This window comes from Mya arenaria, chromosome 16 (assembly GCF_026914265.1).
Source record: "Mya arenaria isolate MELC-2E11 chromosome 16, ASM2691426v1".
Taxonomy (NCBI): domain Eukaryota; kingdom Metazoa; phylum Mollusca; class Bivalvia; order Myida; family Myidae; genus Mya; species Mya arenaria.
The window spans coordinates 47986683-48005425 of NC_069137.1; the positions used below are offsets into that span (position 1 = coordinate 47986683).

General features: G+C 34.2%; 1 long non-coding RNA gene across 1 annotated transcript; it reads right to left on the minus strand.

The window, feature by feature from the left end:
- Positions 1–6469: 6469 nt before the first annotated feature.
- LOC128221825 (uncharacterized) lies at positions 6470–18517 on the minus strand. The gene is made up of 4 exons (XR_008258992.1): positions 17998–18517; positions 13559–13632; positions 8228–8350; positions 6470–7817 (listed from the first exon to the last, which is right to left on the minus strand). It is a non-coding gene; the product is annotated as an uncharacterized LOC128221825 (long non-coding RNA).
- Between the last annotated feature and the right edge of the window lie 226 nt (positions 18518–18743).

The following is an 18743-nucleotide window of genomic DNA, read 5'->3' on the forward strand; positions in this document are numbered from 1 at the left end:
ACTAATAAGAGATATTTTTTGTTTCCTGAAATTTAATTTAGAAATATGTTTTTTTGGCATTTAAAGTAAACTTTTCCAATGGGAGTCCCATTGGAAAATGGCCTTCCCATTGGAAAATGGCTTTTTCAAGCTTTTCCAATTGGAAAACTGGCTCTATTAAAATTGTGGGAGAATTTGGAACATAATTTTTAAAATTGAAATTGACTGTTTAATTAAGAATATTTTACACTCACTACATGAAAAATAATATATTCATTAAAAATGACGAACCGATAGATTCATTTAAGGCATTTGTTTGCGAATCCTTCCCATGAGTGAATCTTTCCAATTGGAGGATTCCCACATTCAAAGTGGGAAAGTATGAACATTGGAAAATTCCAATTGGAATATTTGGTTATTGGGAACATTCCAATTGGAGAATAAAGTTCAGTTTTAAAATGGGAAATTTCCAATTGGAAGGACAGGTAAGATTTTGTAATGGGAACATGTAGGAAATGGGAATAAAGAAAAATATTGCCATATTTAAAGCAAAAATTAGCAAAATGACACTTCTTACAATGTCCTTACCTGTCAACTGTCGACTTATCCATATTCCTCATCGCTGCTATACTATACAATGGTTAGCATGACGTCTAACCATCGTATTGCTTCATTAACCCTGTATCAGATACTAGTACAATTTTTTATCCGATTGAAAAAAAAGACAAACAAAAAAATCCATCTTTCATCAATGTCACAAAAACGCTGTCGTTAAGCTTGATTACAAACATCTTGCCATTTAACCGATTATTTTCAAGGTTAAAGGCAACTAAAATTTGGTCAAGAATTAGCATTAATGAAGTTCTTTGAAGTCGAAGATATAAACTTTTTTTACACTTCTATCTTTGTTAAAGACCACATGATTATGTTCATATATTTACACAAATTATAAAGGAGTCGGAGAGGTGATGGAGATCTATTGTATGAAAAGGCTTAATTTATGGTATTTATGGGTAAAAATAGTGAAGGAACGACGCGCCATACTGTCATTATTTCATGTACATTGTGCTATATGAAATTATTCTCGTTCACCAGAGTGATGGTGCCATGCGTTACACATTTGATTTATCACTATCAAACCTCTTGTAAATGAGAATGTGTGAATATGGTGTTGATAAATCAATGAATGGTTTAAAAAATAAACATTTTGAATTTTGAAAAAAAGAAGCCTGAACTTGAAGAATACTGCCATGACTAATGAGATGCAATGTGCCAGGCCGCAAAAGTTTTATCAGTGAACATATTAACAGACAATTAAGATATTACATTCAAACAGGGAAAAAGTAATATGAAAACCTATCGCTGTCGCTAAAGTAATGCACCAGTCAATGGTAAGCATCCCCCCCCACCCCAGGTCCGGGGGGACAGTCGGTGGTTTTGTGTTCGCGCCAAAATAGCGGGGAATTGGCCTTGGACCGACTGTGTAGCTCAGGGAATTTGGTCGAAGCGCTAGCGGTTTAAGCGCCCGGCGTGCGCCACCTCTAAAATAATCGAAGTTTACTGCTTTCATCAATATCGGAGAAACAAAGGTAATAAAATAAGCTAATAATGCACCATTTCCGACTACATACATGAGGGAGTAACCCCAAATTCCCGTAAAACAGTTTATGCCATATACTTTCGGTTCTGAGGGAGGAGCACATGTCAAAAGTTGCGCCCCTAAGTTACTACCCCTCTAACATCAATTCCTGGATCCGCACCTGCGATGTGCCATGTTTCCGCAACCTGGGAGATTTAATAAAAACGCTTCTGTTTCTGGGGCTGTGATTACGAAGTTCGTAATCACTGGTTCTGCTGTAATAAACCAAGATGATACTTGACTTCTACTACTACAAGTTACCTAGATTCACGTGCATTATTTAGCACGTTATTGCTATGTGTTTCACAAGATTTATACCCTGTGTACTGCTAATATTTAGCATTCTAAAACATTTATTGTTGAATAAGATTTTAGCTGATAGCTATTTTCTATTTGTCTGAAGATGATGAAAAACATAATCTTATATATTCAACCTCAAGTCAGTTTCCTAGTCTGAATTTTGAGAGGATACAAAAAGTATTCCTGGTGGGTACAACCTTTAAGGTAAAAGACAGACACAAATACATGCATGCCATACTTTTGAGAGGCTTTGCAGTGGATTTTAGTCTGAATTCCAGGGAATATTGGTCTAAAGTCCAGCGGATTTTGGTCTTAACAATATCAACATTTATTATTTAAGACTAAATACAGAAATTTGAATGCATATTTACTTATATTTATTTAATGATCTAGAATACATACAATAAAAGAATAAATAATATATTATGAAATTAAAATCAATTGTCAATGCATATGATAAATAAATAATACATAAAACAAGAGGGCCATGATGGCCCTGAGTAAAAGAGTTTAACCTTTGTTATTAATATAGCTTGTTTCTCAAAGAATATTGAACAAGAGCTGTCAAAGTATGTGACAAATGCCCCCCAATGTGACATTGATCTATGAACAAGTACATAACAAGAGCACCGCGAAACGGAGCATTATACGCCCGAAGAAGATTCGGCTTGAGGTCCTTTTAATGTAGTGATGATTTGTATAAAGTTATTTGAAAATCGCTTTATTAGTTACCAAGTTATGGCCCGGACACGGAATTGCTAACGGACGAGTAACAAAGATGTGGCCCGGACACAGAATTGCTTATGCCCCCCATGGTGATTCTAGTCTTTGAGGTATGGACCTGGAAATTGCGCGCAACACATCCTTTTAATGTAGTGATGATTTGTATAAAGTTATTTGAAAATCGCTTTATTAGTTACCAAGTTATGGCCCGGACACGGAATTGCTAACGGACGAGTTACAAAGATGTGGCCCGGACACAGAATTCCTAACGCCCCCCCATGGTGATTCTAGTCTTTGAGTTATGGCCTGGACATGGAATTGCTAACGTCCCCCCCATGGTGATTCTAGACTTTGAGGTATGGACCTGGAAATTGCATGTGACATCCTTTTAATGTAGTGATGATTTGTATAAAGTTATTTGAAAATCACTTTATTAGTAACAAAGATGTGGCCCAGACACAGAATTGCTAACGCCCCCCCCCCATGGTGATTCTAGTCTTTGAGGTATGGACCTGGAAATTGCGCGCGACACATCCTTCTAATGTAGTGATGATTTGTATAAAGCTATTTGAAAATCGCTTTATTAGTTACCAAGTTATGGCCCGGACACGGAATTGCTAACGGACGAGTAACAAAGATGTGGCCCGGAAACAGAATTGCTAACGCCCCCCCATGGTGATTCTAGTCTTTGAGGTATGGAGCTGGTAATTGCGCGTGACACATCCTTTTGGACACGGAATTGCTAACAGACGAGTAACAAAGATGTGGCCAGGACACAGAATTGCTAACGCCCCCTATTGGTGATTCTAGTCTTTGATTTATGGCCTGGACATGGAATTGCTAACGTCCCCCCCCCCCATTGCTAACGGACGAGTAACAAAGATGTGGCCAGGACACAGAATTGCTAACGCCCCCCATTGGTGATTCTAGTCTTTGAGTTATGGCCTGGACATGGAATTGCTAACGTCCCCCCCATGGTGATTCTAGACTTTGAGGTATGGACCTGGAAATTGCGCGCGACACATCCTTTTAATGTAATGATGCTTTGTATAAAGTTATTTGAAAATGACTTTATTAGTGACAAAGTTGTGGCCCGGACACGGAATTGCTAACGCACCCCCATGGTGATTCTAGTCTTTAAGGTATGGACCTGGAAATTGCGCGCGACACATCCTTTTAATGTAGTGATGATTTGTATAAAGTTATTTGAAAATCGCTTTATTAGTTACCAAGTTATGGCCCGGACACGGAATTGCTAACGGATGGACAGACGGACAGACAGACGGACAGACGATGGAGGCCATAACATAATACGACCCTTCGGGCGTATAAAAAGTTTATCTTGCCTGTATGTGTCAAATACATATTGCAAGTTATATTAAATTGCCTCTGAGCAAAAACAAACCAATCATACTAAATGACAGCCAACACTCTTTATGTCCTCATATTCAGCATTCCATTGTGAATAAACACTTAGTGTATCTTTCACCTTAGAGGTAGGGACATGGGTCTTGCACACGACACATTGTCTTGGTATGTTGAAAACATATGGCATTTTCATTTTAAAATCTGTCCATATAAGAGAAAGTCACAGCGCGGACACGACAGCCTATAATTTCCTTCAGGTTGCCATGGCAACCAGAGTTCTGCAAGGAATTAATTTTTTTTTAACAATTTTGTAAAAGCACCAACCAAGGATCATTCCTATGAAGTTTCATCAAAATTGTCCAAGCGGTTTAGGAGAAAATGATTGTAACCAATTGTTGACACTTTTCCTTTAGGTTGCCATGTCAACCAGAGTTCTAAATGGAATTAATTTGTTTGAACAATTTTGAAAAAGCACCAACCAAGGATCATTCCTATGAAGTTTCATCAAAATTGTCAAAGCGGTTTAGGAGAAGAAGATGATTATAACCAATTGTTGACATTTTCCTTTAGGTTGCCATGGCAACCGGGCCAAACAAAATTATGTGAACAAATTTAAGAGAGGTCCATGCAAGGACACTTCAAACCAAATTTGCTGAAGATCTATCAAGGGGTTCATGCGAAGAAAATGTTATGTTTTTTTACTAATTTTAGCTCTGGTGGCCCTTAAAAGGGGCCAAACAAAATTATTTGAAAAGACCTGACAGAGGCCCATGCTAGGACGCTTCAGACTTGAAGATCCATCAAGCAGTTAATAAGATCAAGTTGTTTAAAGGTTTTTCTATTTTTTGCTCTGGTGACCCCTAAAAGGGGCCAAACAAAACCATTTGAACAAAGTTGAGAAAGGACCATGTAAGGATGCTACATATCAAGTATGGAGTCATTCTGACCTTTACTTTCAGAGGAAAAGATGTTCAGTGACAAGACAATGTAAAAACAAATGACCCCTGAGCAAGGCCAATTTGACCCCGGGACAATAATTTGAATACCTTTGGTGTAGGTCCACTAGGTAACACTATATACCAAATATGAAAGCTCTAGGTCTTATATTTTGGAGAAGAGGATTTTTAAAGTTTTATTATATAAGACTATATAAAAACAAATAACTTTCAGGGCGGGGCCAATTTTGACCCTGTGGCAATAATTTGAACAACTTTGATAGAGGTCCACAAGATGATGTTGTATACCAAATATCTAATCTCCTGGCCTTACGGTTCTGGAGAAGAATATTTTTAAAGATTTACTATATAACACTACGTAAAAACAAGGACCCCCTAGGCGGGGTCAATTTTGACCCTGTGGCAATAATTTGAACAAATCTGGTAGAGGTCCACTAGATGATGCTGTATACCAAATATCTAAGCCCTGGGCCTTACAGTTTCGGAGAAGATTTTTAAAGATTTACTATATAACACTATGTAATGAAACTAGTGACCCCTGGGGCGGGGCCATTTTTGACCCCAGGAGAATAATATCAACAAATTTTGTAGAGGACCACTACATGATGACACATACCAATTTTCAAGGTTCTAGGCCTTGTGGTTTTTGAGAAGAAGATTTTCCCTATATAAGTCTATGTAAAACAAGTGACCCCCGGGGCAGGGCCATTTTTGACCCCAGGGGGATAGTTTTAACAATTTTGGTAGAGGACCACTAGATGATGCTATATACCAAATATTAAGGCTCTAGGCCTTGTGGTTTTGAAAAATAAGATTTTTAAAAGTTTTTCCTTTCCGTTGCCATGGCAACCAGAGTTCTGCATGGAATTCAATTCTTTGAACAATTTTCAAAGGGGACCACCCAAGGAAAATTCCTGTAAAGTTTGGAAGAAATTGGCTAAGCGGTTTATGAGGAGATGTCGTTTAAAGTAAAAGTTTACGGACGGACGGACGACAGACGGACGCCGGACAAATTGTGATCACAAAAGCTCACCTTGTCACTATGTGACAGGTGAGCTAAAAACATTTACTTATTAATTATTATAGCACTGCGCATAGTAATATACTTTTCATTTTTTCATTCCCCCCCCCCTCCCCCCCCCGGGAATATATGGCATACACAAACCAAACTTATACTCTCAATTGTTTCAAATGAACATTATTATTTATTAACTATTTTGATTCAATTAGCATTCACATTTAGTCAAGTCACCATGATTTGCATTTGAATTTTTGCTATTTGTAACATTAGACATACCTTATATACTTCATTTGTACCAAAATTAAACAAATAACGATCTGTATTATAAGATAGCATAATTTGAAAAAAAGAAAAAAAAAAAACTTTTATTACTTAATTAATTGCTTAAACAATAAACATACATTTTTCCATCCTTTTTTATGAAATTCAAAAGCCATTGCATTACTCTTCATATTGACATACAAGAAATAAAAATAGTTCATGTATGTAATCATCTATTTTATTTAATTTAAACAATCATTTGATATCATTATAATTTAGTTCTTACAAATCATGTAAGTAATTTCACTTTCAATAAATTGAGAGTTAATAAACAGTCACATGACAAATTCCTTTTATTGGATCTTCAATGTCAGATGGAAAGCTATTATTAAGGACCCAAGTGATGTTTGTTCCTGCATCTGAACTGCCTAAATGCAGCCAATTAGAAATTTTGCATTGAATGTTACATATTTGGGTTAATTAAGGGCTATAATCCCTGTCCCAACAATTTTGAAGATAGAACTTAAGAAAAGTTATTGAATGGCTAAAAGAAAAATATAAATTGAGGAATATAGGCAATGTAATCTTTACAGATATACAAAAATGATTCACAGATACATATTTAGACTTATCGACATTTTACTTAATATCAGGTTCTTACAAATTATTTATAATATTATTCTTCATATACATACACATTATTTAGTAAACAGTACTGTTTCAACAATTCAAACAAATACATAGTTACAAATCAAATGTTGCTGTATTATGGCAAACACTTGGTGTTCTATCAGTACTTTAACTGAACTGGAACCTCAGATCAACCCATAAAGAAATGGAGTCTAGTAACTTCCCACTCGCCTGCCTCTTGGAACAACTGGGCCATGATTTTACCAGTTACCAGTAAGTGTTCTTTTAGACCATCATGTTGGTCAAAAATGAAATCAGACAAATCAAGACTGTCCGTAACTGGAAATCGGACCTGTTTCAATACATAGGCCACACTTTTTTTATCCAACTCCTTCCAAATGATGGGTAGTGACATGGACATTCATCAATCTAACTTCTGCAGTGACTTCATTCATTCCTTTAGTCAAATACGGACAGTGTGAGCTGTTGAGATAGACAGCTCCTGTGACATCACATTTTATTGTGAAGAATGTCCAGCATAGATGGCTTGTCATCTAATGTAGCTAATATGTCCGCCCGGTCAGCTCAATCGGTAGAGCGTTGGGCTCTGAATTGGACATCCCGGGTTCGATTCCCGGGCGGACCAGGTCACCTCTGTTGTGATTGGTTATGAAATCCTTTCTACGACCATTCGCACTGTACCACTGCACCTGGCATGTACAGAAGCTGTCAGTTCCTTGCAGAGGTGAAGGCACCTAGTACTGGTTCTGCCCAGGATAGGTGTGCGGTGGTTGAACTGTCACTCTGGGACCCTTCAATGTGCTCACGCCGGGACCCGGAGTATAAACTACTAACACCACCACCTGGCAGCCTGCTCTGAAGCTTGTCCATAGCCCCATATGTGTGGCCAGTCATCCATTATCCCCATTTTACTGATAATCTGAAAATAATCCCAAGCACATTTATATGCATAATTATTTATTATATCATATCCACTTCTATACACTTATCTTCTCTAGGATGTTCAAACAGGCTTGATGTGACAATACAAAATGTGAAGACAAATAAACAGTGAGATACAACAAGTATATTGAATTTTCTGTCTGATTTAAAATGATTTGTAATATAAACAGGACAGGTGAAACTTCCTATTCGACAAATATCTTTTTTTTATTGTCATTTCCAAGCATTTTTTATGATTAGATTATTTAATATTTCACAACTTAAATACTATCAGGAAGTCATCAGATTAACCATCTATATATGTATAATAAATCATATATATATATTTAATATATAAAAACAAGTCATTATACAAATGATATACACAAATTAAAAAGGTATTTATACTTCTGAAACACTGTTGCACAAGCCACTGGGCACAAAGAGGTTGATGAAGGTTTTCCTGATGCCCTTTGAGGTTTCCCCACAATAATGAGAAAGATGACCTCTGAGAGAGATGGTGGTTATTTCCTGAAACATTAAATTTATACATGTTGTATATAATTTAAAAAAAGGACACTTGACAATATACAGAATGCTGTACATAAAATCCATAAGTCCTATAAATAAATGCTTTTGAAAAATTCCAGAACATATAAACAGCAAAACCCAAAACCTCTTGATTTTGTTCTCAATTGGCCAACAGGGAAGTATTTTTTTTTCAAGAATCCATGAAAACCAGTGATATAAAACTGCTGACAAAAAATTAGATCATGCATTTTTCTTCAACTGTTAGTAATAGTTTAACCCACAAAACATTGGCTTTCAAACGAAAATATGCAAATCTGCGATATGATCTATGTCAGCAGTCTTTTATCATTGGTTTGCAGATACTATTAAACCCAAAAATTTGCTCTTTCCAAGACAAAAAAAATAAAAAAGTTGTAAAAACGGTAAATTTGTGAGAGTGCATGCAGCTTTAATAATAATTAATATATTCTTGTAATGAAGCTGTTATGTGCTAAAAATAGAACCCAATGAAAAATAAGCATATCCTAATAAGCCTAGCTTTAATATTATGAAGTATTTACTGAATCAAATAGACATATATAGGCAAATGACTGAAAAGCTACCATAATTAAAGCTGCACTATCACAGATTAAACATTTCGACAACTTTTTAATTTTTGTCTTGGAACAAGCCAATTTTTGCTACAATCCATGGAAACCAGTTAATAAGACTGCTGACAAAAAATTAGATCGCGGATTTTTATATTTAAGTTCATAAATTGATGTTTTATGCATTTTTCTTAAACCGTTAGTAAGGTTTTAATCTCTAACATTTTCGAAAATATGAAAATCTAAGATCTGTTTTTTTATCAACAATCTTACATCAATGGGTTGCAGATATTTACACAAAAATTTGCTCTTTCCAAGACAAAAATAAAAAAGTTGTAAAAATGGTAAATCTGTGAGAATGCAGCGTTAAGAGTATTTTTTAAACTTATAATGAAAGTCATTTGCATTTATTTTACATAAGCACGAAAACTAATGTGTTATTTATTCTGAACTCCTTTATAAATATGTAGGACAAAACATCCCATGTCATTTTTGACTAAGGGGACAAAACACGTCCAACCCATTTAGACAGGGTTGACAAAACAACCCAGATCATTTTGACATGGTGGACAAAATAACCAGGAAAATATTGGCAGTTCATAAGGTTAAGACCCCCCTCCCATCCTACCAACACTTGAAAGATTAAAACTAATTGGCCATTATCAAGATGTGTTTTATTACCCCCAATAAACACCCTTTTTCACTTAATTTATTAGGTTTAGAAATGTTACTATGGAGATCTTTATCACAGCATAAGGAAGACACAGTGACTTTAATCATAAGGATTTGCTACAAAGCTACAGTACAATATTAAGTTCAGCATTATGATAATCCTTACTTCAAAACACTCTTCTTAAAAAGGTGTTCAAGGCCAAAATCTAATATTCATATTCATTACAGGCTGCTTTGCATGACAATTATTAATTTCAGATATTTGCTTTAAGCAATTTATTTTTAATTATAAAAACACTTTCTCATAGTTTTCATCTTCTTTTTGATATTGACATGTTAATATTAAAGGGGCCTCATTTGTTTTTAATATTTACGTTAGTCTTATATTAAAGCTGCAACCTCACAGATTGAACGTTTTGACAACTTTTTTTAAAATTTTTGTCTTCGAACAAGCGAATTTTTGCGTAAATATCTGCAAACCAGCGATAAAAGACTGCTGACAAAATATCAGATTGCAGCTTTTCATACTTCCATCCAAAATTGATGTTTTATGCATTTTTCTTAAACTGTTAGTAGCAGTTTAAGCTGTAAAACATTAAATTTGGAATGGAAATATCAAAATCTGAAATCTAATCTTTAGTCAGCAGTCTTTTATCACATAAGCAGGTATTTACACAAAGAAATTCTAATACATTAAGTTTAAACAAAAAATAAAAAAGTTGGAAATCAATACATACACAAGTTGACTAACATATATTTTGAATAATAAACCTTAAATTACTTTCCAAAGAATGCATTTAAGGAAAAGTTACTTACTGAAAACAAGACTGTAACAATGCATGTATTTTAAAGTGAAAACGCATATATATTATGTATTTTAAAAATGTAATCCTTTATACTTTTTACTCTTTCTGTTTTTAAAAAGGATGTAACCCTAACCAAATCATTTTATTTTTGGACCTACTATAACACAATCAAGAATTTAGCCCCACATTCCAGAATGCAGGGCTTAAATTGTGTTATCATTTTGTTCACTGACATGACATCATTGACAAAATAAGGATTCAAAACTCTTTGTTTCCGCCCAACTGACCCTATTTTTATCCTTCTGATCCTTTTTTGTTTTTGGTGTTTTGATCAATATGTGCTTTTTTAGTAAAGACCTGAATAATTCCCTGATATAGGTCAGTTTGCCAAAGAAACATGGTCCTAAAAAAAAAAACAGTTACCGTATGCCTACCTTTTTTGATATTTAACTGGAAACTATGAATACTTTTTTTTGGCCTAAGCAACAATTTTTGTTTGAAGCCAGTGTGCATGTGCATACTGTGTATTTTTTTACTTAATTACATTGTATTGTCTGCGAATTACCAATATCAAATCCATTGTCCTATTTAACAGGATAATGGTTTTGATATTGGTCCCATGTATTATCATTATAAAAAGTGTAGGAATTTTATTCAAGACCATTTGCAAGATGTGTCATGTTTGGTGTCAATATTATGCTTGAATGATCATATTTTATATTTGTCATTGTTAGATATTTAATTTGTATAAAAAATGAGCAATAATAAAACCTCTAAAGTTTTTCCTCAGTTGGTAAGAATTACACCTGTTGTTGTTGTTGTTGGGTTAATAAAAGTCTGCTTGCCTATGGCTCCATTATGGCTTGACCCTGTCACACACCCTAGTGTGACTGAAACATATTTGTGAGGCCAAAGGGGGATCTATCTTCATTGAATGTCAGTATTTATTTTAGCTCCACCCCTTTTACTTGACCTGGCATCGCCCCTTTCACTGAACCTGACATCTGATTGGTTGAATGAATATGCCTTTTAAAGGTTTCCTTATGACTGACAGCCCCCACCCCCCACAGAGAAAGACTGGTCATTTGAGACAATCACTATCATATTTTGAAAAGGCGGCTATATGCATGACTATGAATTGGCTTGTAATTGATTTAAGATAATGATCATTATCTGCAGTTATGCACTTAAATTCATAAAAAATTCATGTTCCTTATACTATGAAAATTTTGGAAGAAATACATGCCTGTCAATTTAGAATTGAACTTAATTTCCATGTAAATATCCTTAAATTGTATAACATGTCGAAGGCAAAATGTAGATTTTCACAGATTGATACAATTGCTAAAAGGCATGTTCATTTTTTCAAGATAATGACATTAATAGAAGGTTTCTACTTTGTGTAAGGTTTTCTGAATTTAAACATTTTTTTTTGTCTTCAAGTCTCTTAACATTACCAAATAAAAAGAACTGTCCTCCAGTTTGTATTATGTAGAATAAGATGTAATTTGGAAGTAACTGTAATTTGTTACAAAGATGGTTTAACCAAAACTTAATGAAAATCCCACATTGATTTCGTGCATTTATATATATATATATATATATATAGCCCGGAATAGTTGTAGCCCGGAATTATAGCTATTCTAGTTTTTCCGACCTAATCCTCCGGTACAAACAAAATTAAACCGTTGTAATATACACACATTACTTCGGAAACAATAGAGTCATTGGACTGTTACATGAATTTCAATAGCTCGAAATTCACCTTTTATTTGTTACTTCCGGGCTATATGTATTAACATAACAGGGTTTTCCCATGCTGGTACAAATAAAAGGCGAATTTCGAGCTATTGAAATTCGTGTAACAGTCCAATGACTCTATTGTTTCCTACGTATAATTCCTAATTCCGGGCTACAACTATTAAGAGCATATACTATCACACTCATCTGATATATTGGGGATTAAATTTATGTACCAGTACATTATCTTACAGAATGATAGTGATAGTCATTATCAAATTATTATCCTGATTAATAAGTAAGTTGTTGAGTGAAAACTATTTTTAAATTGAGACAATAAGGTGGATGACATGTTAAGTTATTGAAAGCTTTGAAGATTTTATACAAAAGTTATAAGTTGTCTCAATTTATGATTTCGAAAACCATTAAATTGGCAGGCCTAAGCATCATGAGCCACTCACAGACTTTGATGGAATTGGTAAAAGACAAAAAAAATTTTTTTACTTTCTTAGTGTTGCAATGCAAAAGATACTGGGCCTACTTTCTATCGAGTAAAACATTCTTAATATATATTTAGCTTTTTTCCATTTGCCAAATAATGGAAAATTATTTGAACTTGATTTTGAAAAATAATTATTTTTTATCCTGACTATATAATTATTTAGTCTTTAAAACAGACTCTCTTCCTTTTAAACTCTAAAATATCTTTAAAAATAAAATAAAATACATTTAAACCCATTAAGATTTAATTAATTATTTAAACAGGCCAGTCTGCACTGCCTTTTCAGTAAGGATTTTAGTCAAAATCATATCTTCGTAAGAACAAGACAGTACACCATAGGTAATTATGACCCCCCCCCCCATAATTATGCATATTATGCATATTTGTAAACATGTATTAGCTAGACAATATACAACGATAAGTGTATTGTATATATTAGTGAGCAAATAAATGCATTAATAAATAAATAAATACAGATTTATACTGGTAAATAGATTTATAAATATAAATATTTTAGGAAAGATAAACATTAGATAAAAAATATTATCAAAGCCTTTTTAGCCATATTGTATTGGCTGGTGGGGTTACTCAAAATTACCGTGCATGGTCCGCTTACAACCAATTAAATATTTTCAATAGCTCTGAGAATGATTCATACAATCTTTGATATGATGTCAGTTTTTTTTACATGGCATGGCTTGACTTGATCAATATAAATTTTATATTATATGACTTGCACAATTCACATGACTTTTCATATATATCCTTTAAGTTTTGTGTGATAATAGATCTTTGATCTAAATTTGTGATTCAAAACTTAAAGATACATATATATATATATTTACTGCTTCGGAATCACACTTTACACACAAGACATGTTAAAATAGATTATTGTACTCACTGTTTTTTAATTTAAGTTTATTCATCAAACTCTGTCACTCTAGCTGTCTCTGTATTATCAGCATCACACATCAACTAAAACAAAAAATAATAAGAATTATAACAAGAAAGGTTCAAGTAGTTAGAAAATATATGGGCTGTCATTGGACATATAATATAACAATTTACCATGATTCCATGAAATATTTTTACAAACTAGCAAACCTGAACTCCTTTGTATTTTTTTACATCTTTGTGAGATTTTGCATAAAGCATCTATCTAATTCTTTGTTAATTTACCACATTAAAATTTATTGATTAACTGTACTTTTATTTATTTTATAAATATCTTATATGTTGTGCACCAGTCAATTGTAACCCTGGTGCCCCCAGGTCCAGGGAATAGCGGGGACTTTGACTTTCGGTCCAGCCAACCCTGGGTCTAATCCCCTCCCCTGCGGGAACGAACTGATGGTAAAACCCCGGCCAAATGCCCCTGCACACCAGAGACTCTATATAAGGCCCAATCTCAGCTAAATTTGGCTCAAAGACAAAACCACTGCGGTCACCCGGCCCTGCGTGGCCACATAGAAAGTAAAAACACGGCCCATTTCCCGACTATTCCCAGTATACCCCCAGACCGGGGGGTGTGCGTGGTTAGTAACCGTTACAATTGACTGGTGCATTGGTTATAATAACTGAGAGGCCTCAAAGATGCTCACATGACTGTGACCTTTTTGACCTTTTAGCAGATTAGAACAAAGAAAGGATTTTTAAGAAATATACTCAATGAAACAGAGTGAAACTTTATTCAGGGGCTATACACCGTATGATGAAATAGCGAAAGAAGAGAAAATTGTCGAAAACTGACATGAATTTGGTATCAATGTGTACAATGCATTGAAACTAACTAACTGAAGTACCACATAGTTTACAATTAATTGATTTTTCACATTTTTTTTTCCATTAAAAAAGATTACTAGGTGGGTATACCTAGTATAATTAATTTTTATGTGTGATTGGCTAGTCGATGTTATCACTTAATGTTACCAAGCTAGGTATATATTAAATCAAATAAACAAATGTAAACTTTCATAGCAGTGGATACAACACTGGACTGCAATTTTGGCGACCACAGTTTGAACCCGGTCTCTGTTATTTTTTCTTTACATTTTGATATTTTTTTACCAATTATGATATCAAAAGGATAAACATTTTATTGAATAATTGTCCTGTATACTGGGACTGACCCTACTGTTTGTATAGTCCATTGGTTAAAGAAAATAGATTAAAAAAGAGAAAAAAATAATTGTAAAGTGTGTGTTTAAGGTAGCACTACCCTAATGAAAACCTCCACTTGAAATGCTTCATTTTAATGTTTTATCCTTTATTGTTAAGCACATACCTACACATCTTTTGTGGGTTCATGTGAGCAGTTCAACTTCAAAGCAACCCAGAAGCTGACATACATGCCATATCCCCCGGAGGGGGAAAAATCCCCCGGAATTTCGACCCATCCCCCGGTCTCCCGGAGGGGGATGAAAATCCCCCGAAATTAAAAAAAGTGTGTTTAAAATTACGCAAAATTATCACAGGGTTTAATTATATATGCCTGTTTGCAGTTATAATGCCCTTCTTGTCTTAATTGGATTATCAACTGATGGTGTGTTTTAACAACACCAATTGGGTGACACTTAATAAGTCAGCAGGGCACATTTCATGCATTGTTTTGATTGAAACTGTCAGAATTTGCATAAGAAATGTCAATTAGACTGGTCAGATAAAAGGACGATTTTCATTGGTTAAAACTATAGGTTTTATCCAATCAGAGAGGATGTAACAAATTAAAGTGTTTAAACATGTGTCATTGTCATCAAAATGATTTATGATTTAAAGGTGACAGTACATTATTTGGTAAAGAAAAGGATTAAAATAACTAATAGACAATGCTGTTCTTTGTTATGACCCACTAATATGTTTACATACATGACATGACCTTCATCTCAAATATCGGAAAATAACAGAACTTCCAGAAGAGAAACTGAAAGTAGACAATTCGGATGAAATGACTTTTATTTATTTTAATATTATGGTGGTGATGTTTTTTATTTTTTGATGAATGCCAAAAGATGATATGTTTATGAACTTAAACAATAAATTATGCATTTGCTTTTTATCAGAAGCAAACAAATCTGACTATTTGGGAATTGAAATGAAAAATATTGATAAATCATTCCATTCTCTCTATTAGTCTGAAAGTCATCATTTATGATCATAATGAGCAGATTTTGTATCCAATTTTAGAGGAAGGTAAGCCCATTAAATTGTCTCTGAAACATATTTTTCTGTGAAGTATTCTATTTTGCAAGTGAGTGCTTTTATTATGCAATATGGCTGTGTCTCATTAAAATATAGATGAAGTGCTGGAAAAAGGGGTAGACAAGGTAAATTGGCACGTGTGTCATGCCCGTAATGCTACATGGCGATGATGAAAATTCTCTGGTATGTGACCCAAATCCCCTTAAATTCTGGACATAATCCCCTCGGGAGTCTTTCAAAATTATGGCAATTTGTTTTTTTGTACTTGCGTCTTAAAATACTCTGAAATTTTGTCAAATTAGACCTGCTAAAAAAAAACCCTGAATACTACCAAAATCCCCCTGAATTTTCAGACTTTTGAACATTAATCCCCCTGAATGGTCTCAAGAAAATATGGCATGTTTGGAAGCATCTTTTTATTTTCCATTTCATTAGCTTACATTTTTCAACAGTAGTTTTATTAGAAAATAGTTATTTTCTTATACCGAAGGTAAAACATACTGTTTTTTTTTTTTTGCATAATGTTCCTAAAAGTTTAAAGATATTTCATATTGATAAGGAACAGCTCATGAGTATTTTTTTAACTTGTTGATTTCGCTGTAAAATGACATTCACAAGCTAAATCTTAGTAGACCAAAGAATTGTACGTTTACGGATTTTTGTATCTTTTTTGATATGGCAAATCCTTCACATACAAATTGTTTAGTATCAAAAGTGGGTAGTTATTCCGATCGGGATTCTGGGTTAAAGCATTTAACATCTCAAAAATATCATAAAACAAGAAATATTACCAGATTATGTAATTTTATATCAGTTCCATACATAAAAATGTCATATCCTATGAATAATTATGAGTTTGACGTTTATTTTTCATTTCTTGCTGTCAAAACATAGCGATATATACATGAAGGGCACCTGCAAGGCTTCAGGGCACAATTTTTAAACAACTGGAACATTTCGGCCATGGCTGAGTTGTTACGATTGTATTTACGAGGTCTATCTAGAAGCTTGTCAGTGGTGGCCGAGTTATTACGATTGGGTCGAGTTGTTCCGCTTGGCATAATTGTTGTCTGTGTCAGTCAACTTTTGTTTTATTGGAAAGGTAAATAATGTGTTTTAATGCAAAATAACTTTTCACTTACATGGTAAAGTATGAATATAAACCTTTATGATCAATTTAAACCATAAAATACTTCACTTAATACAATTTCAATATTTTTCAAAACACCCCCCGGTTTTTGCACAAGCGCGTTTAGACGTTACTGGCTAAGGTCACAAATCCGAACACTTTCTGATGTTTTTTACAATTATCTTGGAGAGTTTATGTTGTAGTAAGTTAAACTTTCGTATGAAACATCTTTGGTTCATGTGAAAACAGCTGTCAAAGTACAGATTCACGATCTCGTCAATATTATGTCGAAAATCGTTCAATTTTATGGATAGTAAATCACCCTTCAAAATACGCTATGGAGGGCACAAATACCGAACACTTGAAAAGCGAAAATACATGGTCATACAATTATAATTAAAAAGTATGCTATAATAAATAAATGGCATTTTTTAGAAAAATGCTTAACAAAACAAGATGAAACTTCGCAAGTGTGACCAAGGCAAGCCTCTGTATTGATCTAGATCATCGAATAATCGATCACGGTAAACAAACGCGTGTTTTAACCGGTGTTCAGGATTTGTGCCCTGTTAGGAAATGTACCGTCAACCAGTAAGAATTGGAATAATGTATTACACGTCTATAATTTTAGACTGGGGGGGGGGGGGAGCTACAATAATAAGCGATTAGGGATACTTTTTTTATTATTTTGACATTTCATGTGTATCCCTGTAACTGCCATAGTCTTAAAATCGTCAAAAGACCCATTGACGGTCATTTAGGTGGACTATGGGGGGGGGGCATGGTTACAATTGACTGGTGCAACCACTGGGACACCATTTTTTATTATTTTGATATTTCTTAAAATACTCGTTGACGGCTATTTAGGCAGAGTAGCCCCACTCCCTGTCGAAGTGTGGATAAGAAGAGGACTGTTTCAAGTGAACGTTCTTTACGAGATGTCCTACGTATTGACTGTTTATATATTCAAAAATCAAGACAAAAAATTAAATGGAAAAAAATAAATGACTTACCAATGGGTGTTTGAGATATCCATTTGGCACCACTTTAGTGCCATTCATCGCTCTTCAAAGCTCCATAAAACAAAATCATTCGTCTAACACATTCCCGACATCTTAACACAGATGGTATTGATTACTGTGACATGTTGGTGTTAAACCGGTTTGAAGGTGCATTCACTCGAGTAATAAAGTCAAAGATGCACTCTTAAGTACTGCCAGATAAGGTTTACCACAATTAATAATGTTGTTTCAATATTCCTAAAAGAATGAATAAATGTCGAAAACAATGGTTCTTATGAAGGATATCGAGTTAAATTTGAAAGAAATGAGCATTACACACGGTATTTCTACCTTATGAGACTATAGTAGACCACAATAAATCTTTTAGCATTTACCAATCATTTAATATTTTTTGCGCTTTCTGCTATTAAAAACACGGTTACAATCTTGTTATCAGTAATAAATATTTTCAATAAATGCATTATTTAGTATGTAGTTAAAGGTTTATCAGTCACAATTGATGTTTGTTATATATGTGTATGTATTGATTTTGAATAACAGTGTCACTAAACAAAAAATAAACAAATTTACGCAATTTCACAACCTTTTTTCCAGTTCTTCTGGATTACCCTGTATCCCCTGCCTCGAAACGAAAAGTTAACTTGGACGACATCGGTACGTTGTGGTTGGGGGGGGGGGTCACCCCCCCCCCCTCCTTCTGGCCACTAGTGCAATTGCAAAATTAATTTTGATGCGTG